This window comes from Mytilus galloprovincialis, chromosome 1, assembly GCF_965363235.1.
Source record: "Mytilus galloprovincialis chromosome 1, xbMytGall1.hap1.1, whole genome shotgun sequence".
Classification (NCBI taxonomy): domain Eukaryota; kingdom Metazoa; phylum Mollusca; class Bivalvia; order Mytilida; family Mytilidae; genus Mytilus; species Mytilus galloprovincialis.
Window position 1 is genome coordinate 22,056,463 of NC_134838.1, and position 18,631 is coordinate 22,075,093.

An 18,631-nucleotide genomic window follows, 5' to 3' on the forward strand; every position below is an offset into this window, starting at 1 on the left:
CACTTGAATTTTTACTTGATAACATTTTTGTTCGCTTTGGAGATTCCGTATATCGTCAAGTTATTGGAATTCCAATGGGGACTAACTGTGCACCACTTATTGCGGACCTGTTTTTGTATTGTTATGAGTTACAATTTATGACTAAAATTAGCAAAGACCCATCAAAACAACATTTGATACAAAAATTTAACAATACTTTTAGATATTTGGATGATATATTGGCTCTAAATAATGACGACTTCAGTATGTATACTAAAGAAATTTATCCTGTAGAACTTACTTTAAATAAAGCTAATGATAACAATGACCACTGCCCTTTCCTCGATCTTGATATCTATATCATAAACGGGAAGCTTAATACAAAAATTTATGATAAAAGAGATGATTTTTCATTTCCTATTGTTAATTATCCATTTTTAGATGGTGACGTTCCCTTGTCACCATCTTATGGTGTTTATATATCTCAACTTGTACGATTCGCTCGTGTATGTAACAATGTATTAGATTTTAGCGAGAGAAATTTATGTATTACTGAAAAATTATTACACCAGGGTTTTCGATATCACAAACTGGTCAAAACATTTACTAAATTTTATCACCGGTATAAGGAAATAATTCGTAAATATAACTCAACATGCAGACATCTTATACGTTCAGGTATTTCACATCCAAAATTTTATGGAAATATTCTTTATAAAGCACAAAAATGTCAGTATTCTCCTCAGAAACTAACAAAACCTTTAAATAGACTTATTAAAAGGGGATATAGTTACGATACTGTTGTCAGGTCATTAAAGATTGCATATTTTGACTTTAACATTGATTCACTGATAGGGTCTTTGCATCGGAACTAAACACATTTATTTTTAAAAAAAACAGTTGTTGGCATGACACGGGTTATGTTCTTCTCATATATTTTATGATAGTATGATACTAAACCCCTAACGGGAGGGATTGTACCTGATATTCATATGATGAAGACATAATCTTTCAATCAGTTTAATTGAGGTCTGGAGCTGGCATGTCAGTTAATTGCTAGTAGTCTGTTGTTATTTATGTATTATTGTCATTTTATTTATTTTCTTTTGTTACATCTTTTGACATCAGACTCGGACTTCTCTTGAACTGAATTTTAATGTGCGTATTGTTATTCTTTTACTTTTCTACATTGGCTAGAGGTATAGGGGGAGGGTTGAGATCTCATAAACATGTTTAACCCCGCCGCAATTTTGCGCCTGTCCCAAGTCAGGAGCCTCTGGCCTTTGTTAGTCTTGTATGATTTTAATTTTTAGTTTCTTGTGTATAATTCGGAGTTTAGTATGACGTCCATTATCACTGTACTATTATGCATATTTTAGGGGCCAGCTGAAGGACACCTACGGGTGCGGGAATTCTCGCTACATTGAAGACCCATTGGTTGCCTTCGGCTGTTGTTTGCTCTATGGTCGGGTGGTTGTCGCTTTGACATATTCACCATTTCCTTTCTCAATTTTATTTTTTACAGAGTTTGTCTTTAGTGCCGTGTGGAGACAGTAGAGTGCCTCCCCGTGCTTAAGGTTTATGCTCTTATATTATACTAGATTATGGAGTGTGTGTCCGAGCGAGAACTTCTCTATGTTCATTACTTTAGGAATATCTATCAAAAAGTAGTATTTTAATATTCAGCCCCATTCATCTATTTAGTCAGACGTCAGTCGCTACCTTGATATACCCTATCTTTTGTTAAATTTGTCGGGTAACTTATGACAATAAGCATTTGACGTCTTGAGCCGAACAGTTTTATCATTTTTACACAATTTAATCTACTGTGTGATGGTTCATATTCTGGACGCCAGTCTTTGCTCCTTTGTAATAAATCTACATACCAAAAAACAAATATGAAGCTTAGAAATGGAAAAATATTAAATACTAAACTCGTTCAAAGGGTATCTACACGTCTCAATCTTCAGAATCGCTTATCTAAAAATACTACCATAGCTAACGTTTTTAACAATAAAAATCGTGGTTACCCTTCTATCGATAAGTGTCATGCCAAAAAATGACTTACGTGTCCCCGTCTTTCCACCAACAATACAGTAAGAACCACATTTAATGGTCGCACATTTTCTCTAAATTTTGAAACTGATATTACTTGAAAAACAAACAGTATTATTTATTTACTCACATGAAACAAACCGGGATGCGGTATTCAGTACGTAGGTGAAACTGGGCGATATTTATCTAAACGCACGCAAGAACACCTGTATCGTTTTAAAAGACCCAATAAATTCAAAAGTATCATTTATCAACATCTTAAGAAGCACAGTCATCCTATTAAATATTTAACAGTTCAACCTTTAGAAGTAGTAAATAAGCAGCCTGGTGAATCTCATTCCAAGTTTGTACGATCACGAAAAATAAATGAATTAAATTGGATTAAAAAATTACAGACAGTCTACCCTCTCGGTCTTAATGATAATATCATGGGAATTGGCAATATATCAAGAACCGATTCTGTTAACATTTTGGATATAGTTTCTAAAACTGTTCGTAAAAATCGTTCTCATGGACGCAGAAAAAATCGCAATCAAAGAAAATTTCGGACCAACCATACAAATATTTCGGACCTAATTTCCATTTCAAAAAACAACGGCAGACATTATCTGTTAACCAAGCTTTGTTCTTTACCTATAAATAAATTAAATAAAATTTTAGAGGATTGCAACACAATTTCATATTACAGTCCTAAGTATGAAATTGTCCAAATTATAATGGCATATTGTTATTCTAAACTGTTTCCAAAAATTGATCGCCCTGAAGATCATAAAAAACATTTTATTAAAATAAAGTATGTCAATAAAGGTTTTGATTTTGTAAATATTGCCGGTATTTTTAACGACCATTCTGTTAAAGACCAAATTCCTGGATATTTTGATAATACTGAACTCCCTCTCATTTGTTACTATACTATATATAAAAATATTAATTTTCGCGAACCATTTAGGTCACGGAAATTCCAAAATATGGCATCAGTAAGGAGAGTTGTGCAAATAATGTGAATACACAGAACCCCCATCCAAATTATCTTCAGCTAAAAGTATTCATCATTTTCTATTTTATATGTACTAACAACATTCCATTTTTCTATAATTTCGATTGAAATATTCCAAAATCTTAGTTAAAATCGATCGAATGCCCCAAATAAACATTGTCTGATTGGTTGAAGTACTGTGGCGTCGATGATTAGCATAATAAGCCTCGATGTAAAGAATAAGCCTCGATGTCAGGGCCGTAACTAGCCCCTTTTAATACTGAGGCAAAATATATGCGCCGAGCGTAGCGAGGCGAAAAATTTTTGGCGAGGGGTCTGGGTTAATAACGCAAAATCGTGCATTCTGAGAGTTTCCCGGACTCTTTCTTACATAGAAACGCAAATTATTTTTAGCTATTTTTTCGACAATATTCTGGTCTCAAAGCAAAAACATAGATTCATTGTTATTTAAGACTTTAAAGTTTTAGGGAAATTCAAAACATTAAAAGACCGATATGTAGGATAAATCAAAAATCGTAATTCTCATAATCATTAATACCGGATATATCTGTCTGTTCTTGTCTTGTATTGTGCTGATTTGAGATTTTTTATGACTAGATTTAAATATAGTGACAGTCATTAGTGCAGTAATATACGTTAAATACTAGTATTGCTCAAGTCGACACTAGGAACCATATTGACCTTGTTTTACGGTATTTATGGTTCTTTCATTATTGAAGAACCTCCAGCAACTATCAAGATGAAGAACAGGAATAAAAATTTGACCATTGATCATTTGTATTTTTTTCTATACATTGAAATTGTGTGCGATTAGCTTCCGTGTACGTGTACTTCATATTCCTTTATTTTCTGTTAAAGGGTCTGAACACGACTTAATGCAAACGTAAAAGGTCATCTGGCAATACATTGATGTTTTTTTTTCAACAAATGATTTGATACCGGGAAATTGGTGGTCTTACTTTAATTTAAACCATGTCAGCTATCTAGTTTTATCCACAGGCGCTTGGGTATATGATAGTTTTTTTTTTTTTTTTTTTTTGTTGTTGATTACGATAATTATTCAATTTTCTATATTTATAATACATATCTATCACTTCTGTGCATATCTCACCTACAGAAAATACATAATTTTGCAATCCATACTAAGAAAAATTGGGTATGATTTTATATACAAGAAAGGCATTTTCGTATTCTTTGAAATCAACTTCAATTCTCCATGCAGAAACGACCACTTTTTTCTGGGTCCAGTAGCATCGTATATTCTTAAAATATTTCTCGCATAATGCCTGGACATCGGCGGACGTGCAGCATTACACAGTGTGACACGTTTACAAATGAAAATCAACACTCAGACTAGTCACTTAGTAGGACAATAAATGAACAAAAGACAAACCCGGCACACAGAAGTACAAACAATAGACCATCAACTCTGAAAACCAAAAGTAAAATAGAAACATGGATTACGAAAAATATGCAGGGGCGATATCAGAGAGTGAAGAGAACTTGCTTCTTGCAAGACACTTTCAGTGAAAACTATTTGATATGAAGACAATCATATGAAGACAATCTTGTTTTATTTTATTTTTTTTTTTTGAAATTTAAAACATGAGGCATTTGCCTCATTTGCCTCAATGTAGTTACGGCCCTGGATGTAAAGCACATGCTTCACATGAATAAGGAGAGTTTTACAAATAATGTGAATACACAGATCCTCCATCCTATTTATATTTTGCTGGAAATGTTGCAGTGTTCATCATTTCTGTTTTGATTCTGCTCACAACATTCCATTTTTTCTATAATTCCGATTTAAATATGTGGAACCCGCAATAAAAATAGATGGCCTCAATGATCATGATGATCTAATAGCAACGCAAAAAATTCCGTTACCCTGAGTTCTACGATGTTACATTAGCCTGGGATCCGGCCCAATCTAGCTGCGCGTCGTAAGGTCAAGATTAGCCAGGATCCCAGTCTAAATAAATGTTACATAAACCAACCAAATCACACATACAGAACTTTGCGCTCAAATGTAATTCTTGGTGAAGTATACGGGTAACTTCGTTTACGAAAATTTATACACACTTTATCATGAACATATTACCTGGCTTTTGCATATTCACGTTTTTTATGCTGAACTTCTAGTCGAATTCAATTCTATACATTTTTTTTACATGAAGCAATAGGAGTAAGAATATTTATTTAGCGCCAATTTAACCAGCATCCTCACAAATCAACAAAATTATTTACCGGTATTTTTGTGAAATTTCAGTTCTATAGGTTATCAATTAGAGAAATTTTGGTAAGTATTACTTATTTATGTTAAGGTTCTACTGATGTGCTTCTCCAGATCTTTTTGACGGTCCGTTTTATCCCATTTATCTCAATACTATCTCCGATGACAGGAATGTCAACTCGACCTATTCGTGTCGAAAGGGAAAATCCAATCTATTTGATGAAATAACTTCTTCTTCAACGGTTCATGCATTATTTTTGTATTATTTGATAACCATTCACATTCACGTTGCATGTTTGCATGAAAATGGTTATGTACATGTATTAGTGAATTGTAAGGGCGATGCAGCATGCGAGGTCAGTGCGCGATCACGTGACATTATTGTTTGTAAACAAACATGCTCCCCGTGTAACACGTGTCTGAATTATCCTTTCAAAGTGTTATGAATCTTTCAATAACTATTTTATAATATTTTTTGTTTTTGTTTTTAGGTTTGCATATCAGTAGTCTAAGTGAATTAGAAATAGTTCCGAGTTGTGTGTGGTTTTTTTTTAATAGTCTATAGAATTAGAAGGTAAGTCTACATAAGTTATATGTACATGTAACTAAATTAAAGTCTAAAGTCTAAAAAGATGACTCCACTTTCCCTCTATATTTAAAACCCGCTTAACAATTTAAACAGCATTTGCTCCCCTTGAAAGCTAATTTGCCCCTTTCCCGTCATTTCCCTTTAAATTTGCTCAAAAGTCATACTTATAGTCCATTTACATTAACGGCTGATTTGTGATTTTACCATCTTAACTGAAATTTTCATATTGAACACATTTGACCATTCAGTATGAGTTCCGATGTTTTTTGTCTTATATGAAGGAGGTTTTAGGTCATGTTTTCCTAAACACCTTATTGCTATTTGTCTGTCCGGATTGTTAAAACCACAAAATCAGATAGTGATGAATATGCAAGTTTTCAACAATCCCGGAAATTACACCTTATTTAATTATCGCTATTTAGTCCAATCTGGGAAAAACAGTCATACACTGTATGTACAACTTCCTGTTGGGGTCATGCGGCCGAAAATAAAGGTTTTTTAGTAGAGAGCTGAGGGAGGAAAACTTTAGAAAGCGATCATCAAGAAACTTTAATAGAGTATGATCCACTTTTTTTCCAAATTAAAATTGAAGTAAAAAATTATTTTGTTTAAAGTATTTACAATAAGTTAAAACGGGTCTCATTAAAAAGTATTGTGCATGGTAAATTGTTTCAACAGCCCCCAGATAGCTTCAACTGGATGAAAAAGTTGTGTAATTTTAGAATTTATCCGGTATGGAATAAATAGCGATTAGGTGTATTGACATCCACGAAAAAATATAGAAAGTAAAATACATGTAACTCCCCTTTAGGTTTTGATAAATATTGAATATGACATTAAAAGTTATAAAACTTTATTCTTTGAATATGTTTCTAGCGTAACATGCACGCTTAGTACTGCTTTTTATACGTCCGTCAAAGACGTGACGTATTATGGTATACAAATGTCCGGTGTCCGTCTGTCTGTCCAGCGTAAACATGTGGCACCGTAACTTGAGAACAACTTATCCAAATTTCATGAAACTTAATATTGTTGTTTCTTATAATGGTCACATGATCTGTATACTTTTTGGTGAAAATAAGATTAAAACTTTTTGAGTTACGACACATTGCAACTTAAACAGGGGTGTGTTTTTTTCACATGTCACACCGTATCTCAAAACCAATTCTTGATTATGGCTTAAAACTTTAAACACTTCTTAGTTACATTAATCTTAATATCTGTATACTTTTTGGTGATGATTCAAAATTTCATTTTTGAGTTATTGAGTATTTATCATGTTTTTTCCAAGTCCGGATCCATAATTAGTATCAAAAACCGGAAGTGTGCCATTTGGCCACAGACCACAATTAATTTCTCTATCATTTCTTTAGAACATTTTGTATCATTAAAAAAATTGCACCATGCACTTTTGTCAAATTTTTTGTGTGTCTTATGTATAGCACTAGTCCAAAAATATATCAAAAATTCAGAAAGATTGAAGCAATCACTTTTACAAATTTAGCCAATATACATCCATACCCCTATGGACAAGTCAAGAGATGTTCCGAAAACTGTAAATATGACCTTTTTGCACTTGGCCTAATCACTCATTCCATATCAAAATCAGTTTAAATACAACATCCAAAAAATTATTTCACCTCTCATCTTTCATTTCCACCCAATAAAATCTAAGAAATGAGTGGGGAAGGGAAAGAAAAAAAAATAAGGAAAAATACACTCTAATTAAAAGGAACTACGAAAAGCGGGGTCATTAATTGTGGTCTTGGGCCATTTGCAATGTTTATGAAGCACCTGCTGTGCAAATTTCTTGGATTTTAACCTATTTGGAATACCTTTTGACATTAATAAAATGTTTTACTGCCTTTCTATGCAAGAGGAAGCAAGAGAGAAAAAAATATGTCATTTATCAGAAGCCTGTGTCAAAAACAGGGTCGATTGATAATTTTTTTTTAATTTTTTTTTTTGAAAGATCCAATAAAAAAGTTAGGGTCGGGGTTTAAAAACAGGGTCGGTCGGGTTACCTGAAACGGGGATCTTTTTTTTCTCGGCCCAAGGAGAGTTGTTCAAATAATGTGAATACACAGAACCCCCATCCAATTACGGTTATTTTTGGAAAACAAATAGTGTGATTTGTCAAATTCAGCTGATTTTTTAATCGTCTGGAAAAAAGTGTACATTTTATGAGGGGGGATAATCCCAAGCTTAAAAACACCCGATCCCGGAGTCCCGATAAAGGTCCTATCCCCCCTCTTTTATGGTCATGTCTAAGAATTACTGTTTAATCTTCATTTGGCAAGAATACTTCAGTAAAATACCCCCATTTCTACCCTCATACATGTATATGGACAGATCATATGTTATCCTATGTCATTTGAAATTGTGACGCTAGAATGCATTGAGGTCAAGGTGAATTCCGAGTATTGTCTGATAAGTTAAAGTCCGAGAAACTCGAAAAAAGTAAATAAACAAGAAGGAGGAAAATAAATCTTTCTATATATTTCTTTCGCCAAATTCTTAAGCAAATGACGAATTTCTATCGCCACAAGTATTATTTTTCGCAAATTTGGGAAAATGGCGACCGCCAGTGGAAACCCTGTGTGAGGACACCCTATCAAGCTTGCGCTCGTGTTGTGTTAAAACATTTTTAGTATGCTGAAAAATAAACAAATAATCGATATTGTAAAATATCATTGGTTGAAGAGCCAATGATTTACATACATGTATATACATAAATATATCAACCATAAAATACAACTAATTTAATTTACACCACAGTCCTGTTGGAAAAAACCTTTATGTCTATCATGTACATGTATATAACTTATCTCATTCTAGTCCATTCAACTGACAGAATCAGTGTAAATTTCATGAATTCTTTAATATCATGCAGAGCTCCAGATAAGCTGCGTATTTGCGTGATCCCGCAATACAAATAATAGAAAACCCAATGCAATTGTCCATTGAAGGGTTCAACAACCCAATTAATTCAACGGAAAACCCAATTATATGCCAAAACCATGAGTTCTCAACCCTTTTATTGGCTACCGTTTGTGTTATTTACCCTTATCTGTTTACAGTCGTCGCTTAAACTTTTTTTTATAATTTTTATAATTGGAAATTTCCTGTCGTTCTAAAAATAGATCCCTGCATCAAGTAGCTGTAATGGGTCCCTGTTTGAGTTTTCCGTTGCTTGATAGGTACACGTGTTTTTGTAAATATTTCGATCCTCTCGGTGTTTATCCAATTAGCGTGTGTCATGTAGTCATATTTTCTTTCGCATTGCTCGGGATTTTTCATAACATACATCGAATTAAAACGAAAGTGAATGTCCGGTTAAAATATTGAATAGAAGCATGTTTTCGGCTTATTTTGGAAAATTGAGGGAAAGTTATGATAACAAGACTCAGCTAGTGTCTTTAGGAACAGTCCATCGAACGCACGGGCGTGTGTGCGTACCATAACGAAAACATTGCTAATAAACACAGGGTTTCATCAAAAACGAATTCAGTTGGAAAAAGTGAGAGGCCCAATCAATTATGAAATGATAAAGCATCAGAAATCAAAAGTTCTAATAAAATACAACTAAACCCAGATTTATGTAAATTGAATAAAAGAAAATCATTCAAGTATAATTAGTTTATATACTATTTTTATACGACCGCAAATTTTGAAAAAATTTTCGTCGTATATTGCTATCACGTTGGCGTCGTCGTCGTCGTTGTCGTCGTCGTCCGAATACTTTTAGTTTTCGCACTCTAACTTTAGTAAAAGTGAATAGAAATCTATGAAATTTTAACACAAGGTTTATGACCATAAAAGGAAGGTTGGTATTGATTTTGGGAGTTTGGGTCCCAACATTTTAGGAATTAGGGGCCAAAAAGGGCCCAAATAAGCATTTTCTTGGTTTTCGCACTATAACTTTAGTTTAAGTTAATAGAAATCTATGAAATTTTGACACAAGGTTGATGACCACAAAAGAAAGGTTGGGATTGATTTTGGGAGTTTTGGTTTCAACAGTTAAGGAATTAGGGGCCAAAAAAGGGCCCAAATAAGCATTATTCTTGGTTTTCGCACAATAACTTTAGTTTAAGTAAATAGAAATCAATGAAATTTGAACATAATGTTTATGACCACAAAAGGAAGATTGGTATTGATTTTGGGAGTTGAGGTCCAAACAGTTTAGGAATAAGGGGCCAAAAAGGGACCCAAATAAGCATTTTTCTTGGTTTTCGCACCATAACGTTAGTATAAGTAAATAGAAATCTATGAAATTTAAACACAAGGTTAATGACCATAAAAGGAAGATTGGTATTGATTTTGGGAGTTTTGGTCCCAACAGTTTAGGAAAAAGGGGCCCAAAGGGTCCAAAATTAAACTTTGTTTGATTTCATCAAAATTGAATAATTGGGGTTCTTTGATATGCCGAATCTAACTGTGTATGTAGATTCTTAACTTTTGGTCATGTTTTCAAATTGGTCTACATTAATGATTAAGGTCCAAAGGGTCCAAAATTAAACTTAGTTTGATTTTGACAAAAAATGAATCGGTTGGGTTCTTTGATATGTTGAATCTAAAAATGTATATAGATTCTTGATTATTGGCCCAGTTTTCAAGTTGGTCCAAATCTGGGTCCAAAATTAAACTTTTTTGATTTCATCAAAAATTGAATAAATGGGGTTCTTTGATATGCCAAATCTAACTGTGTATGTAGATTCTTCATTTTTGGTCCCGTTTTCAAATTGGCCTACATTAAGGTCCAAAGGGTCCAAAATTAAACTAAGTTTGATTTTAACAAAAATTAAATTCTTGGGCCTCTTTGATATGCTGAATCTAAACATGTACTTAGATTTTTGATTATGGGCCCAGTTTTCAAGTTGGTCCAAATCAGGATCTAAAATTATTATATTAAGTATTGTGCAATAGCAAGTCTTTTCAATTGCACAGTATTGTGCAATGGCAAGAAATATCCAATTTCACAATATTGTGAAATAGCAATTTTTTTTTTTAATTAGAGTTATCTTTCTTTGTCCAAAATAGTAAGCAAGAAATATCTTATTGCAAGAAATTTTTTTAATTGGAGTTATCTTTCTTTGTCCAGAATCAACTTAAATCTTTGTTATATACAATATACAATGTATATTCACTTTTTACTACCATTTTTACCATTCAGTGATAACAAGCAGTTTTTTACATCTCAATATTTTATGATGTATTTAAATGAGTAGTTATTGTTGCAAACTCCATTAGAATATTTTAATTGAGATTAGTTTTGGAATAAGGGAAAGGGGGATGTGATTAAAAAATTGGGTTCAATTTTTCTCATTTGAAATTTCATAAATAAAAAGAAAATTTCTTCAAACATTTTTTTGAGAGGATTAATATTGAACAGCATAGTGAATTGCTCTAAGAGAAAACACAAATTTTAAGTTCATTAGAACACATTTATTCTGTGTCAGAAACCTATGCTGTGTCAACTATTTAATCACAATCCAAATTTAGAGCTGAATCCAGCTTGAATGTTGTGTCCAAACTTGCCCCAACCGTTCAGGGTTCAACCTCTGCGGTCGTATAAAGCTACGCCCTGCGAAGCATCTGGTTTATTCATTTTACGGTTAATTAATGAATACACACACCATGCACACAGCCACTGATCAGGCACTGGTCTCAGAATTTATCATATAAAGGTATAAGACGAGTGCCTGTGAATACACATATCCTTTTTTTGAAAAAAAACTGTTTGAAACTGGACACAAATTTAACCTACAATTGCTTCTCAGTGAATAAACCAAATAAAACAGCTAGCAAATAACCCTAACCAAAACCCTAAACCAAATAAAAGAGCTAAACAAAGACAGAAACATATTACATGTATTAATTTAAGATGGAAAAAAATTGGGGTTGATATTGCCTAAATATTCAATATTGTGTTGATGAAAAAACCCAATACATGAAGGAGCTTGGTGGTGAAAAACCCAATTTGATATTAACCTGAGGGGTGAATTGGAATTGATAATGCAATTAAAAAACTTTATCACCCAATTATATAAGAAAATGGTGGGTAAAAACCCCAATTTATGAATTCTTATCTGGAGCTCTGATCATGTACATGTATAATCATGGACTATTCTTTTATATAGCAATATCTGTTAGCCATTTAGAGGTCTTTTGCATTTAAAGTTCAGTTTAAGTGGGCTTATTTTGCGAAAACGAAGTCAATTTCCAGATCATAGTTTACATTTTCTTTATATTTTGCTGTGTCAAAATAACCTCAATATCAAGGACAATATATAGACCCAAAAACCATCTATCACATTCTACACATGAGATTTTAGCAGGAAAGACTGTGATTGGAGTATTTAACCATTGCAACTTTTTAATTTGATCTCCTCCACTAATTGAAGTAGAATATTTAATGAAGGTGTGTCCACAATTTAGAATATGTTTATATATGTTTAGAAATGATGTTGAGCCTGTTTTATAAATTGAAAAGGTTACATTTTCCCCCTTATTTCAAAATCTAAGCTTGAACCTCTGCGGTCTTACAAAGTTGCCCCCTGCCGGGAATCTGGTTGTAACATGTACAACAATCAAAGATCAACCCACACTAAACTGAATGTAATTGAAAGACATCTAGAGGTTGATATCAGAGGCGGATTTAGGGGGGGGGGGGCCTGCTTTTTGAGAAAAAATTTGTTTGCTTATATAGGGAATCACTGAATCATGACTTGAGCGAGCCCCCTCTTAGGTCAGTCAGTGGGCCCCCACTTGAGAAAATTTCTGGATCCGCCACTGGATATACGGTATCTAACAGAAGATGAAAAAGGGAACAATATGGTGAATTTTAGAGATTTATATTATTTCATGTACATGCATTTGAAATATATCAGATATATTGTTTCGATTTTTTTTAGTTCTAAGTTCCAAGGTGACCTAGCTTCCATTTTAGAAATCGGATTTAAATGCTAGTCTATCAGAGGGATTTTTCCTTTTAATTGGTTGTAGATATGGAATCTTATTTTACCATGAAGTCAGATTTGAAAATGACTTTGGGAATGAATGTCAGTTTTAGTCTTATATACAAACATGTATGTACTTTATAATTTTAGTCTTGCATGTATATAATTATGTGTACAATACATATATCACTGATTCAGTGGCAATGGTAAATAGACACTGACAAGTCTTAGATCTATAATATTTTATAGTTTTGAATGTTTTGTCCATTGACTAAAACTAGGTGGAGGTTTGTGTGTTCTTATTTCCAACAGAGGTACACTCAACATATATCAATATGTGCATTAAGCAAATTGATAGTTGCTAGATACGGAATGATTATACAACAAGAAAGTTTAAACCTGTGTTTATATACTTAAAATATGATAAAAAAAATCATGTCTTTTTCAGGACTTCAGAATCCAACCATGTAGTATGGAATGTTGATGAGATATGGTTTTGGTCAATGGATGTTAATGAAGGACCTGTAGTACAAAGTATATCACTGGATTTAGCTCTTTGTCTTAGTGTATTATTAAAGTACTTTGCTTTGAGCTCAGTTCATTGTTATGCAATTCATTCTTTGTGAAATAAAGATTTGACAGAAAACTCTCATGTACAAGGATTTGTCAAAGTAGTACCACCTCTATTTACAATGTAAGTATTAGGGAGATAAAAGCATTCTATTTTGATTTGAACCAAACATATTATAAAAAAAAAGAACAAATTTTCCCGAGAATGCTACTCCCACTACTAGCAATATGATGCTAGGTTGTTTTAATACATCTGTAGACTGTACTGCCTACTTATGACTCGGTCCTGAGTGTAAATGGTCCTTCAACTATGTGGGGGAAAATTATAAGGCCTATCTAGGCTTATCAATTTCTAAAACTCTATTTCATTGTACATATTTGAAATTTTTATACAACCACAGAAATTTTTGCAGTTGAAATACATGTAGGTATCCTGTCGTCGTCTTCCCAAGACGGATGGTTTCCAGATAATAACTTCAGTATAAGTAAAAAGGAAGCCATTTAATTATAACATAATATTTATAATCATAAAAGGAAGCTTGGGATTGTTTTGGGGCGGTTATATATATATATAGTCCCTAAGGTTTATGAATAAAGGTTCCAAAGGTGCCCAAAACAAGCATTAATCTTGTGTCAGTACAAAAAAATGTGTATAAGTATTTCAATTGTTCTGAAACTGTACCATAATATTTAATACCATAAGTAGAAGTTTGGGGTCTATTTTGTGGGTTATGGGGCAAACAGTCGAGGAATTGAGGGCCAAAAACAAACATTTTTGTAGATTCAAGACAATAAATTGGAGTTATCTTTCTTTGTCCAGAATGGTTGTTGAATTAATATAACCTAAAACCATTGCTTTATGAAATCTTCTTTGAAAATTGGAGTTATCTTTCTCTGTCCAGAATAGTAGTTGAATCGACTAAAAATAATGCTATATATACAATATACAATGCAAAATTCACTTTACTACCAACTGATAAATTTAAGCAGTCTTTAATAGCCATTCGGTGATTACAAGCACTTTGATTATCATTCTAGGGTTATCCCCTTTCACAAATGGAAAAATTTCTCAAGTTTGTCTCAACTAAATTTAGTGAAATGTGTATATAATGCTTATTACCGGTACCTCTAAACTCGGTTTAAGTTCAATTTTTAGCAGCTTCACTTTTACAGTTCTTGATTTATGTACCTTTATAACGTTATATGCTAGCGGAGGCATCATCACCATGACTATGACATTTACACTTTAATACTTTATGATGTATTAAAATGAGTAGTTGAATAATTACTGTTGCAAACTCCATTAAAAATTTGATTTGAGATCATTTTTATACAACCGCAAAAATTGAAAACTTTTTGGTTGTACATTGGAATCACGTTGGCATCTTCGTCTTCATCCAAAGACATTCGGTTTTCGCACTCTAACTTCAGTAAAAGTAAAATAGATATATATGAAATTTAGACACAAGATTTATGACCATGAAAGGAAGGGTGGGATTGATTTGGGGTATTTTGGTCTCAACAGTTTAGGAATAAGGGGCCAAATAAGAATTGTTCTTGGTTTTTGCTCTATAACTTAAGTATTAGTAAACAGAAATCTATGATATTTTAACATAAGGTCTATGGCCACATAAGGAGGGTTGGGATAGATTTTGGTAATTTTAGTTCCAACAGACAGGCCCCAAATAAGCATTTTTCTTGGTTTTTGAACAATAACTTTAGTATAAGTTAATAGAAATCTACAAAGGTTTATGACCACAAAAGGAAGGTTTGGATTAATTTTGGAGTTTTGGTCCCAAGGAATAAGGGGCCAAAATTAAACTTTGTTTGATTTCAGCAAAAAAATGAATTACGGTATTGTGCTTCTTTGATATGCCAAATCTAACCATGTCCAAATTTTTAATTTTAGGTCCTGTTTTCTAATTGGTCTACATTAAAGTCTAAAGGGTCCAAAATTAAAATAAGCTTGATTTTAATAAGAATTGAATTCTTGGGGTTCTTTGATATGGTGAGTCTTAACATGTACTTAGATTTTTGATTATGGGCCCAGTTTTCAAGTTGGTCCAAATCGGGGTCATAAATTATTATACTATATTGTGCAATAGCAAGAAATTTTCAATTGCGCAGTATTCTGCAATAGCAAGAAATCTTCAATTGCACAGTATTGCACAATAGCAAGAAATATCTAATTGCACAATAGCAAGAAATAGCAAGAAATTTTCAATTGCACAGTATTGCCAATAGCCAGAAATATTCAATTGCACAGGATTGTCCCGTTTTCAAATTGGTCTACATTAAGATCCAAAGGGTAAAAAATTGAACTTTATTTCATTTCAACAAAAATTGAATTCTTAGGATTCAAACGCATTGATTTCAGCAATTTCTTCACTGTCGTTCCCTCAATAACTGAATTAAACAGTTTCTAATCATTAATCATTCAAAACCTTTTTATTATACCAATGTCTCACACACAACATATTATAGTATACTGTTGTCTATCAGTCCATCATCCACACTTCAGACAATAACTAGAAAACACTTCCCCTTCTTTCAAGAAACTTTGTTGAAATGCTTATATCTATTAACATTAGCTCCACATCGATTTTATAAATTTTAGAATTTTCGTTTCCATGTTATGAAGAGAGATTTTATCCTTAAAAAAGAGAGAATTTTCCAATTTTGAACAATAATACAAAAATGCATCCATCACCTTTAATTAAACTTTGGTGAATTGTTTAAACTATTGACCTAAGGTCCCTTTTGATTGTAATAAATTTCAGGTTATACATTTCTGTGTTATGAATTTTTATATATGCTTAAAAAAAGAAGGGATTTTATAGTTTTTGGACACCTATAAGTGCAGGAGTTTCTGGCTACATTGAAAACCCATTGGAGACATATCATGCGCTTACTGTGCAGCTATTTATTAACAAACTCCATATTCAAACACTCAAACAACTTATTCATAGACAGGGGTGGAAGTTGAAGCCCCCTTTTTTTATCAGTCAATGCATTTGAATGAAGACATGTACACATCAACTCAATTTGTTAATACACATTTCCAGTCTAGCTTTCAATACATTTGTAACGACTTTTAACCCCACTGACAATTTGCGTCTGTGTCCATACTTGTTATATTTACAAGAAATCTACCCGAAAATATGTGTTTAATTATAGCCAATTGTGTAAAGATGTAAATATCACTGAAAATACACCTATGTCGTGTAATTGCAGTAATTCAGAATACACCTATGGACCAATTTCCCATGTTATAACAGGAGACCTTAACATCGTTCGCGACCGAGAGTTAAAATCATTCCTCAGTAAAGGACCTAAATATCGTCCCCCGTCAACTATTAACTGGAATGAGTGTCGTAATATCATCAACGACTCACTCCGCGCCTACTGTTTGAAATGGGTAAAACGGGAAAAAGCTGACAAAAAATCTTTGGACTCTTTTTTTAATTCAGTAATGAAGATAGTTGATATTCGAATACAACATTTTAAAGAACATTTTACCCTCAACAAAAACTATAAAAACCCTATTTCGCGTATCAAAAATAAACTAACAGAACTAGCCAAGGAATTTGTTTTTGTCCCGGCTGATAAAGCTGCTAATAATATCATTATTGTTTGACGTAAATTTTATATAGAGGTTCTGCAAAAGGAAATCACGAATTCACCAACATTCCAACTGACTTCATTTTCAGAAAACGACATCTGTAACAAACATAAACTTTTAGCTACTTCTTTACAAGCAGAACCAAACACAATGAAAGTCCCAACTATGTACTGGCTTCCGAAGCTGCACAAAAAACCTTACAAATATAGATTTATTTCATCTTCCAGCCATTGTTCAACTACTAAATTGTCTGTTTTACTTACTAGTACACTTGGTACAATAAAAAACCTGATAATAAATTGTTCAAATAAGGCCTTTGAAAATAGTGGAATTAATTACTTTTGGAGTGTCAAAAACTCGTTGGAAGTACTTGATAAATTGCATGCATATATTGGTGATTTTGAATCTGTTCAAAGTTTTGATTTTTCTACCCTATATACCACTTTGCCTCATATTCTTATTAAGAAAAAATTCACATCCCTAATTAACTGGGCATTTAAAAAGTCGGAATGCGAGTACATATGTTCAAACTCTTTTAGATCATTTTTTAGTAGCAATAAACAAAAGAACTATGTCAATTGGACATGCTTTGATACTATTTATGCACTTGAATTTTTACTTGATAACATTTTTGTTCGCTTTGGAGATTCCGTATATCGTCAAGTTATTGGAATTCCAATGGGGACTAACTGTGCACCACTTATTGCGGACCTGTTTTTGTATTGTTATGAGTTACAATTTATGACTAAAATTAGCAAAGACCCATCAAAACAACATTTGATACAAAAATTTAACAATACTTTTAGATATTTGGATGATATATTGGCTCTAAATAATGACGACTTCAGTATGTATACTAAAGAAATTTATCCTGTAGAACTTACTTTAAATAAAGCTAATGATAACAATGACCACTGCCCTTTCCTCGATCTTGATATCTATATCATAAACGGGAAGCTTAATACAAAAAATTATGATAAAAGAGATGATTTTTCATTTCCTATTGTTAATTATCCATTTTTAGATGGTGACGTTCCCTTGTCACCATCTTATGGTGTTTATATATCTCAACTTGTACGATTCGCTCGTGTATGTAACAATGTATTAGATTTTAGCGAGAGAAATTTATGTATTACTGAAAAATTATTACACCAGGGTTTTCGATATCACAAACTGGTCAAAACATTTACTAAATTTTATCACCGGTATAAGGAAATAATTCGTAAATATAACTCAACATGCAGACATCTTATACGTTCAGGTATTTCACATCCAAAATTTTATGGAAATATTCTTTATAAAGCACAAAAATGTCAGTATTCTCCTCAGAAACTAACAAAACCTTTAAATAGACTTATTAAAAGGGGATATAGTTACGATACTGTTGTCAGGTCATTAAAGATTGCATATTTTGACTTTAACATTGATTCACTGATAGGGTCTTTGCATCGGAACTAAACACATTTATTTTTAAAAAAAAACAGTTGTTGGCATGACACGGGTTATGTTCTTCTCATATATTTTATGATAGTATGATACTAAACCCCTAACGGGAGGGATTGTACCTGATATTCATATGATGAAGACATAATCTTTCAATCAGTTTAATTGAGGTCTGGAGCTGGCA